General features: G+C 45.1%; 1 protein-coding gene across 2 annotated transcripts in view; it reads right to left on the bottom strand.

Moving 5' to 3' along the window:
- The window catches only part of ZFX (zinc finger protein X-linked), a 36,581-nt gene extending 27,883 nt beyond the window's left edge, over positions 1-8,698 (bottom strand). The window contains exon 1 of one of the 2 annotated variants that reach the window (XM_089656986.1): positions 8,280-8,698. The gene's annotated coding sequence lies outside the window, so the exon portion shown is untranslated. The remainder of the gene's footprint in view (positions 1-8,279) is intronic. The other variant, XM_089656979.1, reaches the window with a different exon arrangement.
- Positions 8,699-18,426: the final 9,728 nt, after the last annotated feature.

The raw sequence follows: 18,426 nt of genomic DNA, 5'->3' as shown, positions 1-18,426 counted from the left end.
CTTTGCTATAAGCAAGCATTCACCTGAATGACATCGATTCATTCAGGGTTTTTTTTTTTTTTTTTGTGCTTAGCTGTGATTTGGCCACAGCTAATCACATGACATGTGCATGTGATTAGCTGTGACCATTCACAGCTAGACACTAGTATACAATGGATGGCATGAATGAAGCCACCCATTGTATACAACTGTCATGTGACCTGCTGTGATTGGTCACAGCAGGTCACATGGTACCGGCAACGGGGCCGATACTCAGATCTGTCATTGGCCGTGTCCGAGGTACACGGCCGGTGACAGAACGCGCCGCTGCGTGGCTCTGCAAGCGCGCGAACTGCGCATGTTTGGGAGTACGCCATATGGCGGCCTCCCGGAAAGCTGGTGCATTTTTCTGGACGCCATACGGCTATTGGCCGGGCGTCAAATGGTTAAGAACAGATATATTCTAAACAGCAGCCATCTCTGGGCACCAGCACTGTCTCGGATTTCTCTGTGTAGTTTAACTTGGATGGACAATTCAACAATTAAACTGTAATAGAAGTGTAGAATGACATCCCCCCCCCCCCCACACATAAAAAAAAAAAAAAGAAGAATGGTACTAGCTTTACCCTGCGCCGCTTACATGTCCAAAAGCCTAGGCAATATATCATGAGGCTTCTACTGAAGGAATGGAGCAAGCACCGAACTCTCCAACAGAGATCATCACTCAAAATGCTTGTGTTGACTGTTAGCAGCATTTCTCCAGAAAAAAAAAAACAACAAAAAACAAACAGCCTCCTATTCTCCATTAAGTCAGATCCATTGCATACCTGAGAATAATAAGAGAAGAATAGGACTGTGGTGAGCCAGATGCTCTTTACTTTCCATCTGTGTGAGCTGGAGGCACTGACTGACTGCTAAGGAAGACTCACACTTGACTGCTGTAAAGATGAAAATGAAGAAGTGAAGACTGTTGTCAAACACAGTCTCAGAACCCTGCTTTTTTAACCCCCTAGACGCAGAGCACACGTAAATATGCGGCCTCAAGGTGTCTGGGCCTTGACACCGAGTAGCCGCATACTTGCGTGCTATTAGAGAATATATATGTGCTGAGAGCATGCACTCCCAGCACATATGTCTGTGACTCATGGAAAGGTCCCAATCTCTTCTTGCAATCGGAACCTTTTCCGATCATGTGACCGCAGTGACAGTGAATCATGGCGGTCGCATGGCCCTAAAACCCACCCGCCTCCTGAAACTCTTAAAGGGCCGAGAGGTGCCAGAGCAAAGGGTTTAACCTACTTCCAGTCTGGGCCAAGTCTGGCATTTCTCTCATACATGTTAAAAATCAGCATTTTTCTTCTAGAAATGAAAGCAGAGACCCTGGAGAATAAAATGGTGGTTGTTGCTTTTGTATGCCGTTTATTGCTACCTCTGCCCCTCTCTCTATTTGTCCTGTTTACAATTATCATGGTAAGGGAAAGAAAATCCCAAATTCTGGGTTGCCCTCAAAAACAGTAATACAGGAAATCTTCCAATGAAGACACTAGGGTTGGTGACATGGAGAGCTCCAAGAAATTCCCTTAATTTTCAGGGATTTCCTCACTTCCTGTTTTGGCTATGGGACCGGAAGTGAAGGGAAATCTCCCCAATGGTCCACAGATGGCAAAAAAAAAACCTTACAAGGGTTATAATCTCCTTTTACTCTATTCAAAATGAAAAAATGGTTTTGCCTATAGTACTACATTAAATGTATTATAGTGCACTCAAACAATATAATACCCAATTTTTGGTAAAATATAAAAGATGATGCTGCACCAAGTAAACAGATACCAAATATGTTGAGATTTTAAATTTCACTCACCCGTGAAATAACGACAAACCAGGGTACCTAAAAATTTCCATAGCTGACAATTTAAAAAAAACTTTACAGGTTACCAGTTTAGAGTTAAATTCTAGTGCTAGAATAATTGCACTAATTTGTTCACAGTGATACCTCATGTGTGGTGCAATCACTTTTCACACATTCGTATGGGACCTACGTTCGCATTCATATTTATGCATTAGCACAGGGGGCTCTTTAATTTATTTTTACATTGTTTATTTTTTGGGTTAAACTTTAATGCTATCACTATCACAAGGAAAGAACAACATCCATTGTGACATTATGGGCAATGACAGGTACTGTTTATTGAGATATCTGGTATCTATTCGACCTGGCTTGACAGAATTCAATTTAAAAATTGACTGAGGCAGGTGAAAATTTATTAGCCAACTTATATATTTGTTAGATGTACTGTGTGATACACTGTGCTTTTATTATTTACAAGAATACCTTGTTCCAAAAGTTATAGCGAAATTGTTTTTGATAGCTTTTCTAAACAAAAGGCACATTAGAGTGTGCAGTAAGATTTCCATGCATGGTGGCAGCTAACTACAGCATGCACTATTTTTCATGCAACAGGGAGTCTCATACACATATGAACAGGTCTACTGACAGCAATGAGAAAGTCTGAAGGAATGAAAACTCAGAATGAGGCCTAGTCATAATTATTTAATCAATTACTCAAAAAAAGACAATATCTACATTTTTGGCTCTGTGGAAACAGCAGTGTGCTGTGGAGCGTCATGGTAGTTAAGTACAGTCAGGTCCATAAATATTGGGACATTGACACAATTCTAACATTTTTGGCTCTATACACCACCACAATGGATTTGAAATGAAACGAACAAGATGTGCTTTAACTGCAGACTGTCAGCTTTAAGTTGAGGGTATTTACATCCAAATCAGGTAAACGGTGTAGGAATTACAACGGTTTGCATATGTGCCTCCCACTTGTTAAGGGACCAAAAGTAATGGGACAGAATAATAATCATAAATCAAACTTTCACTTTTTAATACTTGGTTGCAAATTCTTTGCAGTCAATTACAGCCTGAAGTCTGGAACGCATAGACATCACCAGACGCTGGGTTTCATCCCTGGTGATGCTCTACCAGGCCTCTACTGCAACTGCATGCTCAATCGGATTCAGGTCAGGTGATTCACTTGGCAATTGCATAACATTCCACTTCTTTCCCTTAAAAAACTCTTTGGTTGCTTTTGCAGTCTGCTTTGGGTCATTGTCCATCTGTACTGTGAAGCGGCGTCCAATGAGTTCTGAAGCATTTGGCTGAATATGAGCAGATAATATTGCCCGAAACACTTCAGAATTCATCCTGCTGCTTTTGTCAGCAGTCACATCATCAATAAATACAAGAGAAGCAGTTCCATTGGCAGCCATACATGCCCACGCCATGACACTACCACCACCATGCTTCACTGATGAGGTGGTATGCTTAGGATCATGAGCAGTTCCTTTCCTTCTCCATACTCTTCTCTTCCCATCACTCTGGTACAAGTTGATCTTGGTCTCATCTGTCCATAGGATGTTGTTCCAGAACTGTGAAGGCTTTTTTAGATGTCGTTTGGCAAACTCTAATCTGGCCTTCCTGTTTTTGAGGCTCACCAATGGTTTAAATCTTGTGGTGAACCCTCTGTATTCACTCTGGTGAAGTCTTCTCTTGATTGTTGACTTTGACACACATACACCTACCTCCTGGAGAGTGTTCTTGATCTGGCCAACTGTTGTGAAGGGTGTTTTCTTCACCAGGGAAAGAATTCTTCGGTCATCCACCGCAGTTGTTTTCCGTGGTCTTCCGGGTCTTTTGGTGTTGCTGAGCTCACCGGTGCGTTCCTTCTTTTTAAGAATGTTCTAAACAGTTGTTTTGGCCACGCCTAATGTTTTTGCTATCTCTCTGATGGGTTTGTGTTGTTTTTTCAGCCTAATGATGGCTTGCTTCACTGATAGTGACAGCTCTTTGGATCTCATCTTGAGAGTTGACAGCAACAGATTCCAAATGCAAATAGCACACTTGAAATGAACTCTGGACCTTTTATCTGCTCATTGTAATTGGGATAATGAGGGAATAACACACACCTGGCCATGGAACAGCTGAGAAGCCAATTGTCCCATTACTTTTGGTCCCTTAGCAAGTGGGAGGCACATATGCAAACTGTTGTAATTCATACACCGTTCACCTGATTTGGATGTAAATACCCTCAAATTAAAGCTGACAGTCTGCAGTTAAAGCACATCTTGGTTGTTTCATTTCAAATCTATTGTGGTGGTGTATAGAGCCAAAAATGTTAGAATTGTGTCGATGTCCCAATATTTATGGACCTGACTGTAAATCTGTCAGTATATCTGCTTGCTCGTACATCTCATGCGGACAAGCAGAAATACAGGTCTGCAGGAGACCTGCATGGCACTAGAGATCAGCAGATCACTGGTGCAATGCTTTCCAGACTCCTGCAGCAAAAAAATAATAGATGCTAATTTTTTTATCTGCAAAATAAATGTGCATTTATTATTTTTTATCGAAAGGTGAACTTATTCTTTAATCCTAGTGTCTTGAAACTCTTAGGCCTCTTTCACACAGGTGGTCTTGGTCAGGTTCGCCTGTCTGTTTTTCAGACCCTCCATGCTCCTCTATGGGAAGCTGGAGGTAAATGGACTTTTGTGTTTACACTCAGCTACCTGTGATCCAATAAAAACAAATGGAAGGGGGATCCATTCCCCCGTCTGGCTGGATTGAAGGGCAGTCAGATGTAAACAGTTGGCCAGTTCTTTTACATTCAACTGCTCATAGAGGAGAAAGGGCTGTGCCATGTCCGCTCTGTATAAGTGGAACACAACAGACATGGACCTGACATCCATTAGCTCCTACCAGCTCAGCAGGGGATCAGCAGATGGACCCAGCCCATGTAAACATGGCCTAAAACGTTAACAAGCTTCTTTTAAGCTACAAACTTTTAAATGTCCTTGGCTCCAAGAACCTGCAATGGGAGTGCCTGAAAAAAAAAAAACACATTGTGCACTTTTTTCCTACAGTATCTAGCTTTCCATTGGCCAAAAGAAAAAAAGAAAAGAAAGAAAAAGAAAGCAAGAAAGGAAGCTCCAACCTCAGATGCCTGCAAAAACACATGTACAAACACCTTAAAAAGCATGCACAACGCTTGGTTCAAGTGTGAATGCAGTGCAATAGTCTGATTCCGTGTGCCAGAAAGAAACAGAGAGCAGAGCTCTCTCTGCCTTCTGTAACAACACAGAGCTCAGAGATGCTGTGTTGCACGGGAATCAGGATTTGACGTGCTACTTTGCGTGGAAACTGAAATCTGGGACCTGATGTGATCCTGGCGCGGCAACCGAGATCTGACGCGGTCTTTCCGCGGCAATCGAGATCTGACGCGGTCTTTCCGCGGCAAGCGGGACCTGGCGCGATCATTTCGCGGCAAGCGGGACCTGGCGCGATCATTCCGCGGCAAGCGGGACCTGGCGCGATCATTCCGCGGCAAGCGGGACCTGGCGCGATCATTCCGCGGCAAGCGGGACCTGGCGCGATCATTCCGCGGCAAGCGGGACCTGGCGCGATCATTCCGCGGCAAGCGGGACCTGGCGCGATCATTCCGCGGCAAGCAGGACCTGGCGCGATCATTCCGCGGCAAGCGGGACCTGGCGCGATCATTCCGCGGCAAGCGGGACCTGGCGCGATCATTCCGCGGCAAGCGGGACCTGGCGTGATCATTCCGCAGCAAGCGGGACCTGACGTGATCATTCCGCGGCAAGCGGGACCTGACGTGATCATTCCACGGCAAGCGGGACCTGACGTGATAATTTCACGGCAACCCGAACCTGATGTGATCATGCCATGGCAACCAATGTTGCCATCCTCTCGCTGAATTTTTTTTATGACAAAACATGGAAAATTTACAGATGGAGCACATTTTACTGACAATGTGACAAATTACATTAAAAAAGAAGAATCAATATTTCAGCTAGAAAAAAATAAAATAAATAAAAGTCAGCAGCTACAAAAACTGTAGCTGCTGACTTTTAAAATACAGCCACTTACCTGTCACTCGGTCCAACGGCATCCTCACTACCACTGGTTTCACTGGCCGTCTTCTCTCCCTGGCACCGGCATGTTTAGTGTGGGCACCCGGCTGTAACAGCTTGTGGCTTCACAGCCGGGTGCCCACTGCGCATGTGTGAGAAGCGCTGCAATTTGTGAATGGCCACGTGTAGACCTGTCACGTGTCCCAAAAGACTACGGGGAGGGAGGACAACTTCTGCAGGCGATTGCAGAAGTGGGAGCAGGTATCTGTCAAATTCGGGTACCCGATCCCCCCCCTGCTCCCCAAAGGTGCCACTCCTTAATGGGGAGCGGGGGACAAAGCATTAAAGTGGAACTTCCCATTTTGGGTGGAGCTCCGCTTTAAACAGTATAAACACAATACACTGACAATACCCTAAACAACTAATTTGCCTGGTTTACACTTACAAAAGTCACCATAGCATGACAAATTATCAGCCCCTGATATTTACCATTGTAAAAATCACATATTTTTACAAACTGTCTGTACATCTACTAACGGTTGGCAACCAGGATCTGATGTGACCATTCCACGGCAACCGGGGCTTCTGTGACCATTCCATGGCAACCGGGGGCTTCTATGACCATTCCACGGCAACCGGGATCTAGTGTGACCATTCCGCGGCAACCGGGATCTAGTGTGACCATTGCGCGGCAACCGGGATCTAGTGTGACCATTGCGCGGCAACCGGGATCTAGTGTGACCATTGCGCGGCAACCGGGATCTAGTGTGACCATTGCGCGGCAACCGGGATCTAGTGTGACCATTGCGCGGCAACCGGGATCTAGTGTGACCATTGCGCGGCAACCGGGATCTAGTGTGACCATTGCGCGGCAACCGGGATTTAGTGTGACCATTGCGCGGCAACCGGGATCTAGTGTGACCATTGCGCGGCAACCGGGATCTAGTGTGACCATTGCGCGGCAACCGGGATCTAGTGTGACCATTGCGCGGCAACCGGGATCTAGTGTGACCATTGCGCGGCAACCGGGATCTAGTGTGACCATTGCGCGGCAACCGGGATCTAATGTGACCATTCCGCGGCAACCGGAATCTAATGTGACCATTCCGCGGCAACCGGAATCTAACGTGACCATTCCGCGGCAACCGGAATCTAACGTGACCATTCCACGGCAACCGGAATCTAACGTGACCATTCCGCGGCAACCGGAATCTAACGTGACCATTCCGCGGCAAACGGAATCTAACGTGACCATTCCGCGGCAAACGGAATCTAACGTGACCATTCCACGGCAAACGGAATCTAACGTGACCATTCCGCGGCAAACGGAATCTAACGTGACCATTCCACGGCAACCAGAATTTGATATGACCAATTTAAAGAAAGGTGCCAATTGTCATTACAGTACTAGTTTGAGGAGATTAGAAACATCCGGAACTCTGCACCCTGACACACTTGACAACTGTTTCTAGCACAGTAAACTCACAGTAGGTGTAGAGTAGTAAATACACACCATCCTTGCTATCATTTTATGGCTCACAACCATTTAGACGTCAGCACTGTATAATCAGCTCCCCTCATTTCCCAGTCTCATCCACCTCTCCTATACTTCCTCATGGATTATCCCCCTGGTGTGTGGCTCTGATCTGTGTACATAATATAAAGTGATGACACTAGACAAGTCCAGCAGACTCAGGGTAACCCTCAGTGAAGGGAGTTCCTGATCCTACAGAAAACAGTCTGCACATTGGCGGAGCACTTTCTTCTCTCTCTCTCCCTCCTACGCCCTGATTTTTTTTTTCCTCTCAGAGGAAGCTTCAACATGGCGTCCTGCCCCTCCCCCTCCCTGCATGCAGCCTGTGGGCGGCCGCCATCTTGCTTTTAATGCTTTCCGTATTGCAGCCTCAAGAAAGTAGAATAAAACGTGGGGTGCAATGATGCCTCCGCCGATAATAAAGCCTGCCCGGCCATAAAGTGTGAGCCCCGTGCAGCTGGCAGCATGCGGAGGAGCGGGGCCCTGTGAAGACAGAGAACAGACGCATACACACAGCCGCCTCCTTCTCCCGCCCCACTCAGGGCCTAGCTGCGGCCTCCTCTGAGGCCTGGAAGGGCATGCGGTCGGATGGAGGCCTAGGAGCGGGCCACACCAGGCCGCGGCCTCCCATTCCGCCGGTGACCGGGAAAGGAGAACGGGCGGTCGGAGGACACGTCCAGCCTCACTCGCCGTTTTCTCCCTTCTCCTTCATGAAGGGCATACGAAGGCTGCAGGCGAGAGCCGCCCAGTCCCCGGGCCTGGTACCTCTTTCCCCGAGGATGGCGCTCCCTTCCCGCCCAGGCCCCCGTTCTGCCTCCCACCGCGGCCTTACCTGAGAACGCTGTGTGGCTTTCCCGCCTGTTCCGTGAGGGGCAGACCGGGGCTCCGCCGTCCGTTAGGCCTGTTCGCGATGGCTGATTCGAAGGGAGGGGGAAGGTAGAGAGTGAGTGCGAGAGGCAGAAAGGGAGGGGCCGAGCTCGATGGCTGAGAGAGGGGGGAAGGAGGGAGAGGAAAAAAGAGCGGGCAGCTCTCCTGGCCGGGGCCGCCGTCAGCAGTCAACGTCACTGCCGCAGAGCCTCAGGAAAATGCGGAAGGGGGAGGCCGCGTGCGAGCCTGACTGGAAGGTGCTGGAAGGGAAGGCAAGGCCGGGCCAGGGCCCAGTGCGGGACCACAGGCACCCCGGGGGGGGGGCCGGGGCCCCCAGACCGGCGTACACACAGGACTGTCAACACACCGGCTACCCGAGGACGGGCTCCTCACCCTGAGGTGTCATGTCCACTTCTCTGTCCCGGGACTATGGGGGGGTCCCGAGCTGTCCCTCATATACCAGCTTTGTCATGTTCTACATTGTGACTGACACACCTAGAGATACACAGGTATGGGGCTATACTGAGGTCATTTATCATAATGGTACACAATGGGGCTTATTCTCACCAAATGCGTTTTGTCACAAAATCCCAAACGCCACAACTCTCAACGAATCCTATTATTCTCCATGAGCCTGTCCATACCCGAGCGTTGTCTCACTTCACGACGCTTTTTACGTATATGTGCTGCTGAGAAACGCAATAGAAATATTTCCCTTTAGGCCTCCATGCACACTAGTGTTTATTTTATGGATAAAAATACTGCTAATAGCGTGTTTTGGTAGTGTTCAGAAGCGTTTAGGAACGGTCGTTTTTTTATAGTTTATGTAGAGGAGGAATAAAAGCTAGATAAAAGCTGTTAGTAGCATTAAGCATTTTTTAAATTTTCTGCTGGAAAAACTACAAAAAACATTTTTTATTCTGCTCCTAGATGTTGAAGCGCAAAAAAAGCTAATCTCCTAAAGTAGTTGTAAGCTCTAACGAGAAGGGCCCTCTGTTTCCTCTTGTACCAAATTGTATTGTACCGTCTACCTTCATTGCTCCTAGATTGCAAGCTCCAAGGAGCAGGGCCCTCGAACCCCTCGTGTATTGTAATGTCTACCTTCATTGCTCCTAGATTGTAAGCTCCAAGGAGCAGGGCCCTCGAACCCCTCGTGTATTGTATTGTACCGTCTACCTTCATTGCTCCTAGATCGTAAGCTCCAAGGAGCAGGGCCCTCGAACCCCTCGTGTATTGTAACGTCTACCTTCATTGCTCCTAGATTGTAAGCTCCAAGGAGCAGGGCCCTCGAACCCCTCGTGTATTGTAACGTCTACCTTCATTGCTCCTAGATTGTAAGCTCCAAGGAGCAGGGCCCTCGAACCCCTCGTGTATTGTATTGTACCGTCTACCTTCATTGCTCCTAGATCGTAAGCTCCAAGGAGCAGGGCCCTCGAACCCCTCGTGTATTGTAACGTCTACCTTCATTGCTCCTAGATTGTAAGCTCCAAGGAGCAGGGCCCTCGAATCCCTCGTGTATTGTATTGTACCGTCTACCTTCATTGCTCCTGGATTGCAAGCTCCAAGGAGCAGGGCCCTCGAACCCCTCGTGTATTGTAATGTCTACCTTCATTGCTCCTAGATTGTAAGCTCCAAGGAGCAGGGCCCTCGAACCCCTCGTGTATTGTACCGTCTACCTTCATTGCTCCTAGATTGCAAGCTCCAAGGAGCAGGGCCCTCGAACCCCTCGTGTATTGTAATGTCTACCTTCATTGCTCCTAGATTGTAAGCTCCAAGGAGCAGGGCCCTCGAACCCCTCGTGTATTGTATTGTACCGTCTACCTTCATTGCTCCTAGATTGTAAGCCCAAGGAGCCTCGAACCCCTCGTGTATTGTACCGTCTACCTTCATTGCTCCTAGATTGCAAGCTCCAAGGAGCAGGGCCCTCGAACCCCACGTGCATTGTATTGTAACGTCTACCTCCATTGCTGCGCAAACTGTTGGCGCTATATAAATCCTGTGTAATTAGAATCGTGTGTATGGACACAAAGGAGATCTTTTATTTAGCTTCTAGGAGCAGAAAAAATGCTGATAACAGCTTCTAGGAGCAGAAAAAATCGCTAGTGTGCATGGAGCCTGAATCCTGTGGATCTCTTCGCACTAGTGCGCTGCATTTTCTAAAGCCCTGCATGCTGCGTCTTTGTTGCCCTGTTTTTAATACCGCACCTCCTCTTGATTTCTATAGGAAATGTATAAACAGCGTTATTTGAGTCGTATGTCCAGGTTTCACAGGTACATGCTGGGAGACAGGAATCCAGAGACTGGACTGAAAATTAACTGAAATGACAGATATGTTTTTGCATGTTGTGTTTTTAAGCACACCATTGTAAAAGTTCCTGAGCTTAACCACTTGCCCTCCAGAGGATTTACCCCCCTTCCTGACCAGGCCATTTTTTGCGTTACTTTGACAATTGCACGGTCATGCAACACTGCACCCAAATGAAATTTCCATCCTTTTATTCCCACGAATTGAGCTTTCAGTGGTATTTGATCACCTGTGCGTTTTTTATTTTTTGCGCTATAACCAAAAAAAGACCAGCAATTTTGAGGGAAAAAAAAACAGTATTTTGGACTTTTTGCTATTAAACATGTCCAGTAAAAAAATAAAAAATGATTTCCTCAAATTTAGACCAAAATGTATTCTGCTACATGTCTTTGCTAAACAAAAATCCCAAAACGTGTAAATTAATTGCTTTACGTGAAAGTTATAGCGTTTATAATGGCGGTTTAGACAATGGGATTTTTTTTGTTCTACTAGTAATGGTGGCGATCAGCGACTTTTAGCAGGACTGTGGCAGACATTTTGACATTGGGGGGAACTAACTTGGTGTCACTGACATCTCCAGTGCTACCAATGAAGTGATCAGTGCTTATAAAAAGCACTGACACTGTACTAATGGCACTGGGCAGGAAGGCGTTAATGTGAGGGGCGATCAAAGGGTTAACTGTGTGCTGGGATTGTGCACAGCCATCCTGAGCAGTGTGCTCGAGCTGACAGAGGAAGATTGTAAACAAAACAATCTTCCTCCCCATCTTTGATGCTCGGTACTCACCGGGCACCGGCGGGTAATTACCGTCCGGGACCCAGTGATTGATATCTGCGGACATGAATGGTAGCGTGGGTAGGGCGCATGCACGGCTCTCGCGTGCCTCCTACCAAGAAATATACGTGATTTTGTGCACAGGTGCTGCCCTGTAGCAATATATCTGCTATAGGGGGGTCCTTAAGCGGTTAAAGTCTATGTTCATCCTAATGCGACTTTACAGGCCGCATTTGTGTGGACTGCTGTGCCTGCGTTTCACATAGGAAAAAGGTTTCTGCAGCATTTTGCAAATGCAGTGGTCGGGAAATTGCATGGTGTTTTCGCACCATGCGATTTCTCTGCAGTTCCTGCAAACGTGTTGTGAGATGCGTGGGGTGCCGTTAAGAATGAATGGCATCCCCAGGCGTTTTTAAAGAGCAGCACGTTTCGGTTGCGAAAATAGCTGCGATTTCCCCCACCTGCAATAGTGTTAAACGCATTGTTGCGCGGCAACTGGAAGTGGCATGGCGGCTGAGGCCGATTGTTCCGAGGGTGGTGACAACATCGAATATGCACACCATATTATGGTGCTGTGAGATGAGCTGTTTTTACTATATATTTTGTATGTGACTTTTTAATAAATAAATATTGTTTGAATGGGTTACTATACCATTGGAGGTTATTTTCTTCTTTTCCATATGTGAGTCGGAGAGAGAAGCGATTTAAGGATTTGATGGCGGGAGGTATGGTGAAGTTCTTTAAGCGAGATATGCCGGTCATGAGGATGGTTGGCATAATCATCTGGTGAGTTGCTATCCAAAGGAGGCACTGCATGAGCACATTTGGTGTATGGTGGATGCTCCAGAAAGGATATCTGCACCTATTTAGAGTTTGACATGTACACCTATGTTCTTTTTTCACTTTTTTTTTTACATTTTGTTTCCACATTAAAAGATGACTTTGTTTACACTTACAGTGTTGCTAAACTCACAACAGTAAAATCAGTCTGTATATGCTGTAAAGCATGGTTGTTAATCTCACTGTAGAACCTAAGGGGTTAATCCTCTGCATTGTGTAAAAAGGCTGTTTGATCCTGTCTTTTCTGATCTGCCCCTTTCTCTACTGTCCCCAGTCCATCTGCAGATTATTATTATACAGTATATAGCACCAAAAAGTTTGCTCAGCGCTTTACAATATAGTGGGGGACAGTACATGAGACAATACAGTAACAAAACAATATACGAGAGGTTTGAGGGCCCTGCTCTTTGGAGCTTACAATCTAGGAAGGAGGGGATAGTGGGTACAGGAGGAAGTGGCTGTGGGGGATGGAGTGGAGGAGATCGGCTGTTAGGTGAGGGTGGGGTAGGCTTCCCTGAAGACATGGGTTTTCAGGGTGCGCCTAAAGGTGAGGAGGGTAGGTGACAGTCTGATGGATTAGGGTAGTGAGTTCCAGAGGATGGGGGAAGTCCTGCAGTCGGGCATGGGAGGAGGACATCGGGGAGCTAGAAAGTAGGAGGTCTTGTGAGGAGCGAAGGGTACGGGTTGGGTGGTATTTGGATATCAGGTCGGTGAGGTAGTTTGGGGCAGTGTTATCAGTGGCTTTGTACTTCAATGTTAGTAGTTTGAATTTAATGCGCTGGGCAATCGGAAGCCAGTGGAGGGAATGACAGAGGGGGTGGCAGATGCGGAGCGGTTGGTAAGGTGGATGAGTCTGGCTGCTGAGTTCAGGATAGTCTGATAGAATAGCCTTGAGGGAAAGCTGCACATGCTCAGTTTGGTATGTATTGCTAGAGAGTTTTCTTTTTCTTGGGAGGGTGCATGTGATCAGCACGGGCCAATCTACACTGCTGATGTGAAAAGGTATTAAGCAGTTTATATTTACTAAAATAATTGCATTTCCATGCTGTGTGTACTGTGGGAGACCGGATATGGTAAATGCAGGGTCCTGGGTTTAGTAACACTTTAATATTATATATGTGATATTTGGAGTTTTCATAGTGCTACCAGTGAGGTGGAGATGTACTTACAGTGGATCATCTTTAGTTCACGTGTTGGTGATAGTATGAACCTAGCCTTAGGGAAAAAAATAATACACATTTTTGCAGAAAAGAAATGTGCACTCCATGGAATGTCAGTCTCGTTTCACATTAGTGTGACCTCTGATTCAACTTGAGTCTCACAAAATCACATGACATGGGAAGTCCCATTGTTTTCAATGATGTCTGTCCTAATCAATGTGACTTAGCACAGTGTGATTTTGGAAAAGGTTGCTGCACTTCTTTGGTGAGATTTACAATGCGACTTAGAATATGCAAAGTCGCATTGCAGTAGTGTGAACCAAGCCTCATGCTTTTGCACACTCTCCTTCCAGCTTTCTACCTGTACCTCCTGAATAGGATTTCAGATAGAAAGCTAGAAGTATCAATAGACTACAAGGGCACTGATCAGCACACTTGCAGTCCATTGAAACTACAAGTCCATCTGCCGTTGTGGAAGATGGGATTTGTAGTTTCTTCATTCACAGGTCTCTGAATGAATGATGCAGCTGTGTGGGTGGAGCACCAATTTTAAATGTGGCTTTGGGGGAGGGGAACCCACACTGACTGCTGAGGGGGGGAATTGAGGGGAACATGTTACGTGGTACACCCTAAATACAGATGGGTCTTGTTCCAAAAGGTGAACTTATCCTATAAAGCTGAACTAAAGTCTGTAGATATGTCCAGCAATGCTTGGCTTTATTGGGAGTGCCTAAAAAAATGCCTGTTTACTAATGTTTATCAGACACGTGCAACTATAGGGCCAAAATGCATACTGAACTACAGAAAGAGCCTGTACATCACCTGGCTACACTCATGCTACATTCCACTTTCTCACAAAATAGCTTATGCAGTCAAGAGGCCCCAATAGATTTTAAAAAATGCAGTTTTGTAAAAAGTTCATTTTGTTTTATTGGTAGGGACTACACCCCCCCCCCCCCCCCCCCACAAGCCCAACTGAAAAGGAATAGTAATCGCCATGACATGCCTTGTTGCTACAACGTAAAAACAGCTGGACAAACCTACAGCATTACAGCAGTGAAAACCAATGATTTCCATGTCCAAGAAACAAGACATCAGTGCAGTGTCTCTTCTGCAATAACGTATACCTATCTGCCTACCTGCTTGTAGTCTTTATTGAAGTGTACACTCAGCTGTGCATACACAGTATATGTTACAGACCTTTGCCAGGATGACTGCACTCCTGTGCAACAGGGAACTGGAAAACGCTACTTACAGTGCTGTGAAAAAGTATTTGCCCCTTTCCTGATTTAATTATGTTGTGTATGTGCATATTTGTCACACTTAAATGATTCCGATCACCAAACAAATTTTAATATTACACAAAGATAACCCGAGTAAATACAAAATGCAGCCCTGGATGTCACTGCTATCCCTAACAGCCGGGAGGGCAGACCATCTGGGAGGGATGGTGAGGTTAGTGCAGGAAGGCCTAGACAGTTGGTGGTAATAGGGGATTCTATGATCAGGACTGATAGAATAATTTGTCGCTAGGATCGCCTCAACCGAATGGTTTGCTGTCTCTCTGGTGCCAGGGGACGGCATGTGGTGGACCGGGCTGATAAATTACTGGAAGGGGCTGGGCATGACCCAGCTGTCTTGGTTCATGTTGGAACCAATGACAGAATACATGGAAGGTGGAGGCTCCTTAAGAATCAATTTAAAGAACTAGGCTGCAAGTTGAAGGGAAGGACCTCCAAGGTGATATTCTCTGAAATATTACCTGTGCCATGCGCAACACAGGAAAGACGGGGAGATTAGAGAACTGAATGCATGGCTAAAGACCTGGTATAAGAGGGAAGGATTTGGGTTTCTAGAGCACTGGGCTGACTTTTCATTGGGGTACAACCTATATGCTAGAGATGTTTTGCACCTAAATGGAAGGGGGTCTGCTGTGCTAGGGGAGAGGTTTATGGGAGGGCTGGAGGAGTATTTAAACTAGAATCGAGGGGGGAGGGAGAATTAGATTATAACGGGGTAGACAGATCAGACGGGTCAGTCCTTTTTGTGGGTGGAATGGGGAAAGATGGGGGGAGGGCTTTGGCAGATGATAAGAAGGTTTCCATGTTACAAACAACCATTGGAATTGGTACCATTTGTATGAAAATAAAAAAATATGCAAATTACATGTGAACAAGGTGTGAATGAATTAAAATGTTTGTTCACCAATGCCAGAAGTCTGCCAAGCAACATAGGTGAGTTGGAAGCTTTGCTGCATGAAGAGAACTATGATTTAATTGGTATTGCTGAATCTTGGCTTCATTCTTCACATGACTGGGCCATTAATATTCCTGGCTATGTTCTCTTTCGGAGAGACAGAGTAAATAGGAAAGGTGGTGGTGTCTGTCTCTATGTGAGAAGTGATCTCAGAGCGAGTGTGAACAAGGACATAGTTGATGGAGAGTGTGATGAGGCTGAAGTATTATGAGTGGAACTGCACATGGGGGTGCGTACTACAAAGGTAATCATTGGAATTTGTTATAGGCCTCCCAGTGTTAATGAGGAGGTGGAAACTAAGCTCCTTACACAGATCAAAAGGGCTGGGACAGTGATCATAATGGGGGAATTTAACCACTTCCATACCGGGCACTTTTACCCCCTTCCTGCCCAGGCCAAATTTCAGCTTTCAGCGCTCTCACACTTTGACAACTGCGTGGTCATACAACACTGTACCCAAACAAAAATGTTATTTTCTTCACACAACTAGAGCTTTCTTTTGGTGGTATTTAATCACCACTGGGGTTTTTATTTTTTGCTAAATTAACAAAAAGACCGAACATTTTGAAAAATAAAACACGTTTTTCTTTGTTTCTGTTATAAAGGTTTGTAAATAAATAATTGTTCTTCAGAAATTTAGGCCAAGATGTATTCTGCTTCATTTCTTTGGTGAAAATAACCCAAATTAGTATTTTAGTCTGTAGAAAAGTTATAGAGTTCACAAAGTATGGGATATATCTGAAAATTGATCAGTCCTGAAGTACTGACAGCCAATCTAATTTCTTTAGGTCTAAGAATGTCAGAACAGTACAGATATCCCCCAAATGACCCCTTTTTACAAAGTACACAGTCCAACGTATTTCATAACAGGCATGGCGAATTTTTTGAAGTTGTAATTTTTTTGTCATTTTTCAGAAAATGAAATTAAAAAAATGATTTTCACAATTTTTTTTTTTTTTTTACATACGGTCACCAGTGCAGTACAACATCATCATATAACTGGCATGGCGATGCTCAGGGACACTGACTGGTGAGAGTACGAAAAAAAAATTGATAATTTTTTTTTAAGATTTTTTTTTTTTTTTTTTTTTTTCATATTGCACTATGACCAAAGTAGTTTGTTACCATTGTAGCACTTTGGGGAAGTGATCAGTATTTTGTTTCTACACAATTTGCTTATAGAAAATAATTACTTTGCTATAAGCAAGCATTTACCTGAATGAAATCGATTCATTCAGGGTTTTTTTTTTTTTTTTGATTAGCTGTGATTTGGCCATGGCAAATCACATGACACAGCTGGGCTTTGATTGGCCCAACTTTTGCATGTGATCGCTGTGACCATTCACAGCTAAACACACTTGTATACAATGGATGGCATGAAAGGAAGCCATCCATTGTATACAACTGTCATATGACCTGCTGTGATTGGTCACAGCAGGTCACATGGTGCTGGCAACACGGCAGGTGACAGATCTCCCTACAATGGCCCTGCGGGCATGCGCAATGCACATTCCGGAAAGGACACCATATGGTGTCCACCCGGAGGAACGAGCTGTTCGCCCGGCCGCCATCTGGCTATAGGCCAGGCGGCAACTGGTGAACTACCCAGAAATTGACTGGAGTAATGGTACTGCAGGAACAGTTACAGGGCAAAAATGTTTAAACCTACTACTGGACAATTTTATGGTACAGTTCATAGAGGCCCCTACTAGGAATGATGTTCTGCTGGCCTTGGTAATCTCAAATCATGCAGAGTTTATTATGAATGTCCATATAAAAGAACATCTGGGTAGCAGTGACCACAACATGATTTAATTGATTGTTAGCTGTAAACAGTGAGCACATACGTGGAAAAATAAAAATGCTCAATTTCAAGAGAGCTAATTTTCCAAGGCTGAGAGCTGCTCTCCAAGACTTAGACTGGGAGGGAATATTGGCATCGATGAACACAACACAGAAATGGGAGTTCTTCAAAAAAACTGTATGTGAACACACTGCAAAATATATTCCCATGGGCAACAAGTTTAAAAGGCCAAAAATCAAATCTATGTGGCTTACGGCCAAAGTTAAAAAGGCTATAGATAATAAGATAAAAGAGCTTTTATTAAGTATAAAAATGAAGGAACACAATCATCGTTTAAACATTACAAAGAACATAACAGAATATGCAAAAAGGAAATAAAGGCCGCAAAAATTGAAAATGAACAACAGATTGCAAAAGATAGCAAAACAAACCCAAAAGATTATTCAAATATAATAATAGTAAAAAGGTCCAGCCCAAGCATATAGGCCCTTTACAAAATAATCTAGAGTAGGTGACTAGGTACAAAGAGGAGGCAAATTTATTTAATACCTTCTTCAGCTCTGTGTATACAAAGGAGCATGGGGGAGCTCTTGTCCATAATCGGCATGATATTGACACAGCCCCAGATGATCCACATTGGCTCACAATTGATATGATCCAAACATATTTAGAAAGTATAAAGGTGACTAAAGCACCTGGACCAGATGGCATACACCCACGGGTCCTTTAAAGAATTGAGCTCTGTCATTTCAAAGCCATTGTTTCTAATTTTTATGGACTCTTTAATGACTGGCATAGTACCACTGGATTGGCTTAAGGCCAATGTGGTGCCAGTATTTAAAAAGGGGTCAAAATTTTTACCAAGTACTTATAGGCCTGTTAGTTTAACTTCTATAGTTGGGAAGATACTGGAGAGTTTAATAAAAGACCACATAGATGAGTTGTTGCTGGAAAAAAATATTTTAAGCAACA

Source organism: Staurois parvus, unplaced genomic scaffold (genome assembly GCF_062004578.1).
Source record: "Staurois parvus isolate SC_StPar_1 unplaced genomic scaffold, SC_StPar_1.0 ptg000029l, whole genome shotgun sequence".
Classification (NCBI taxonomy): Eukaryota; Metazoa; Chordata; class Amphibia; order Anura; family Ranidae; genus Staurois; species Staurois parvus.
The sequence above is the reverse complement of the archived record's forward strand: the minus strand, read 5'-3'. Positions and strand labels throughout refer to the sequence as shown.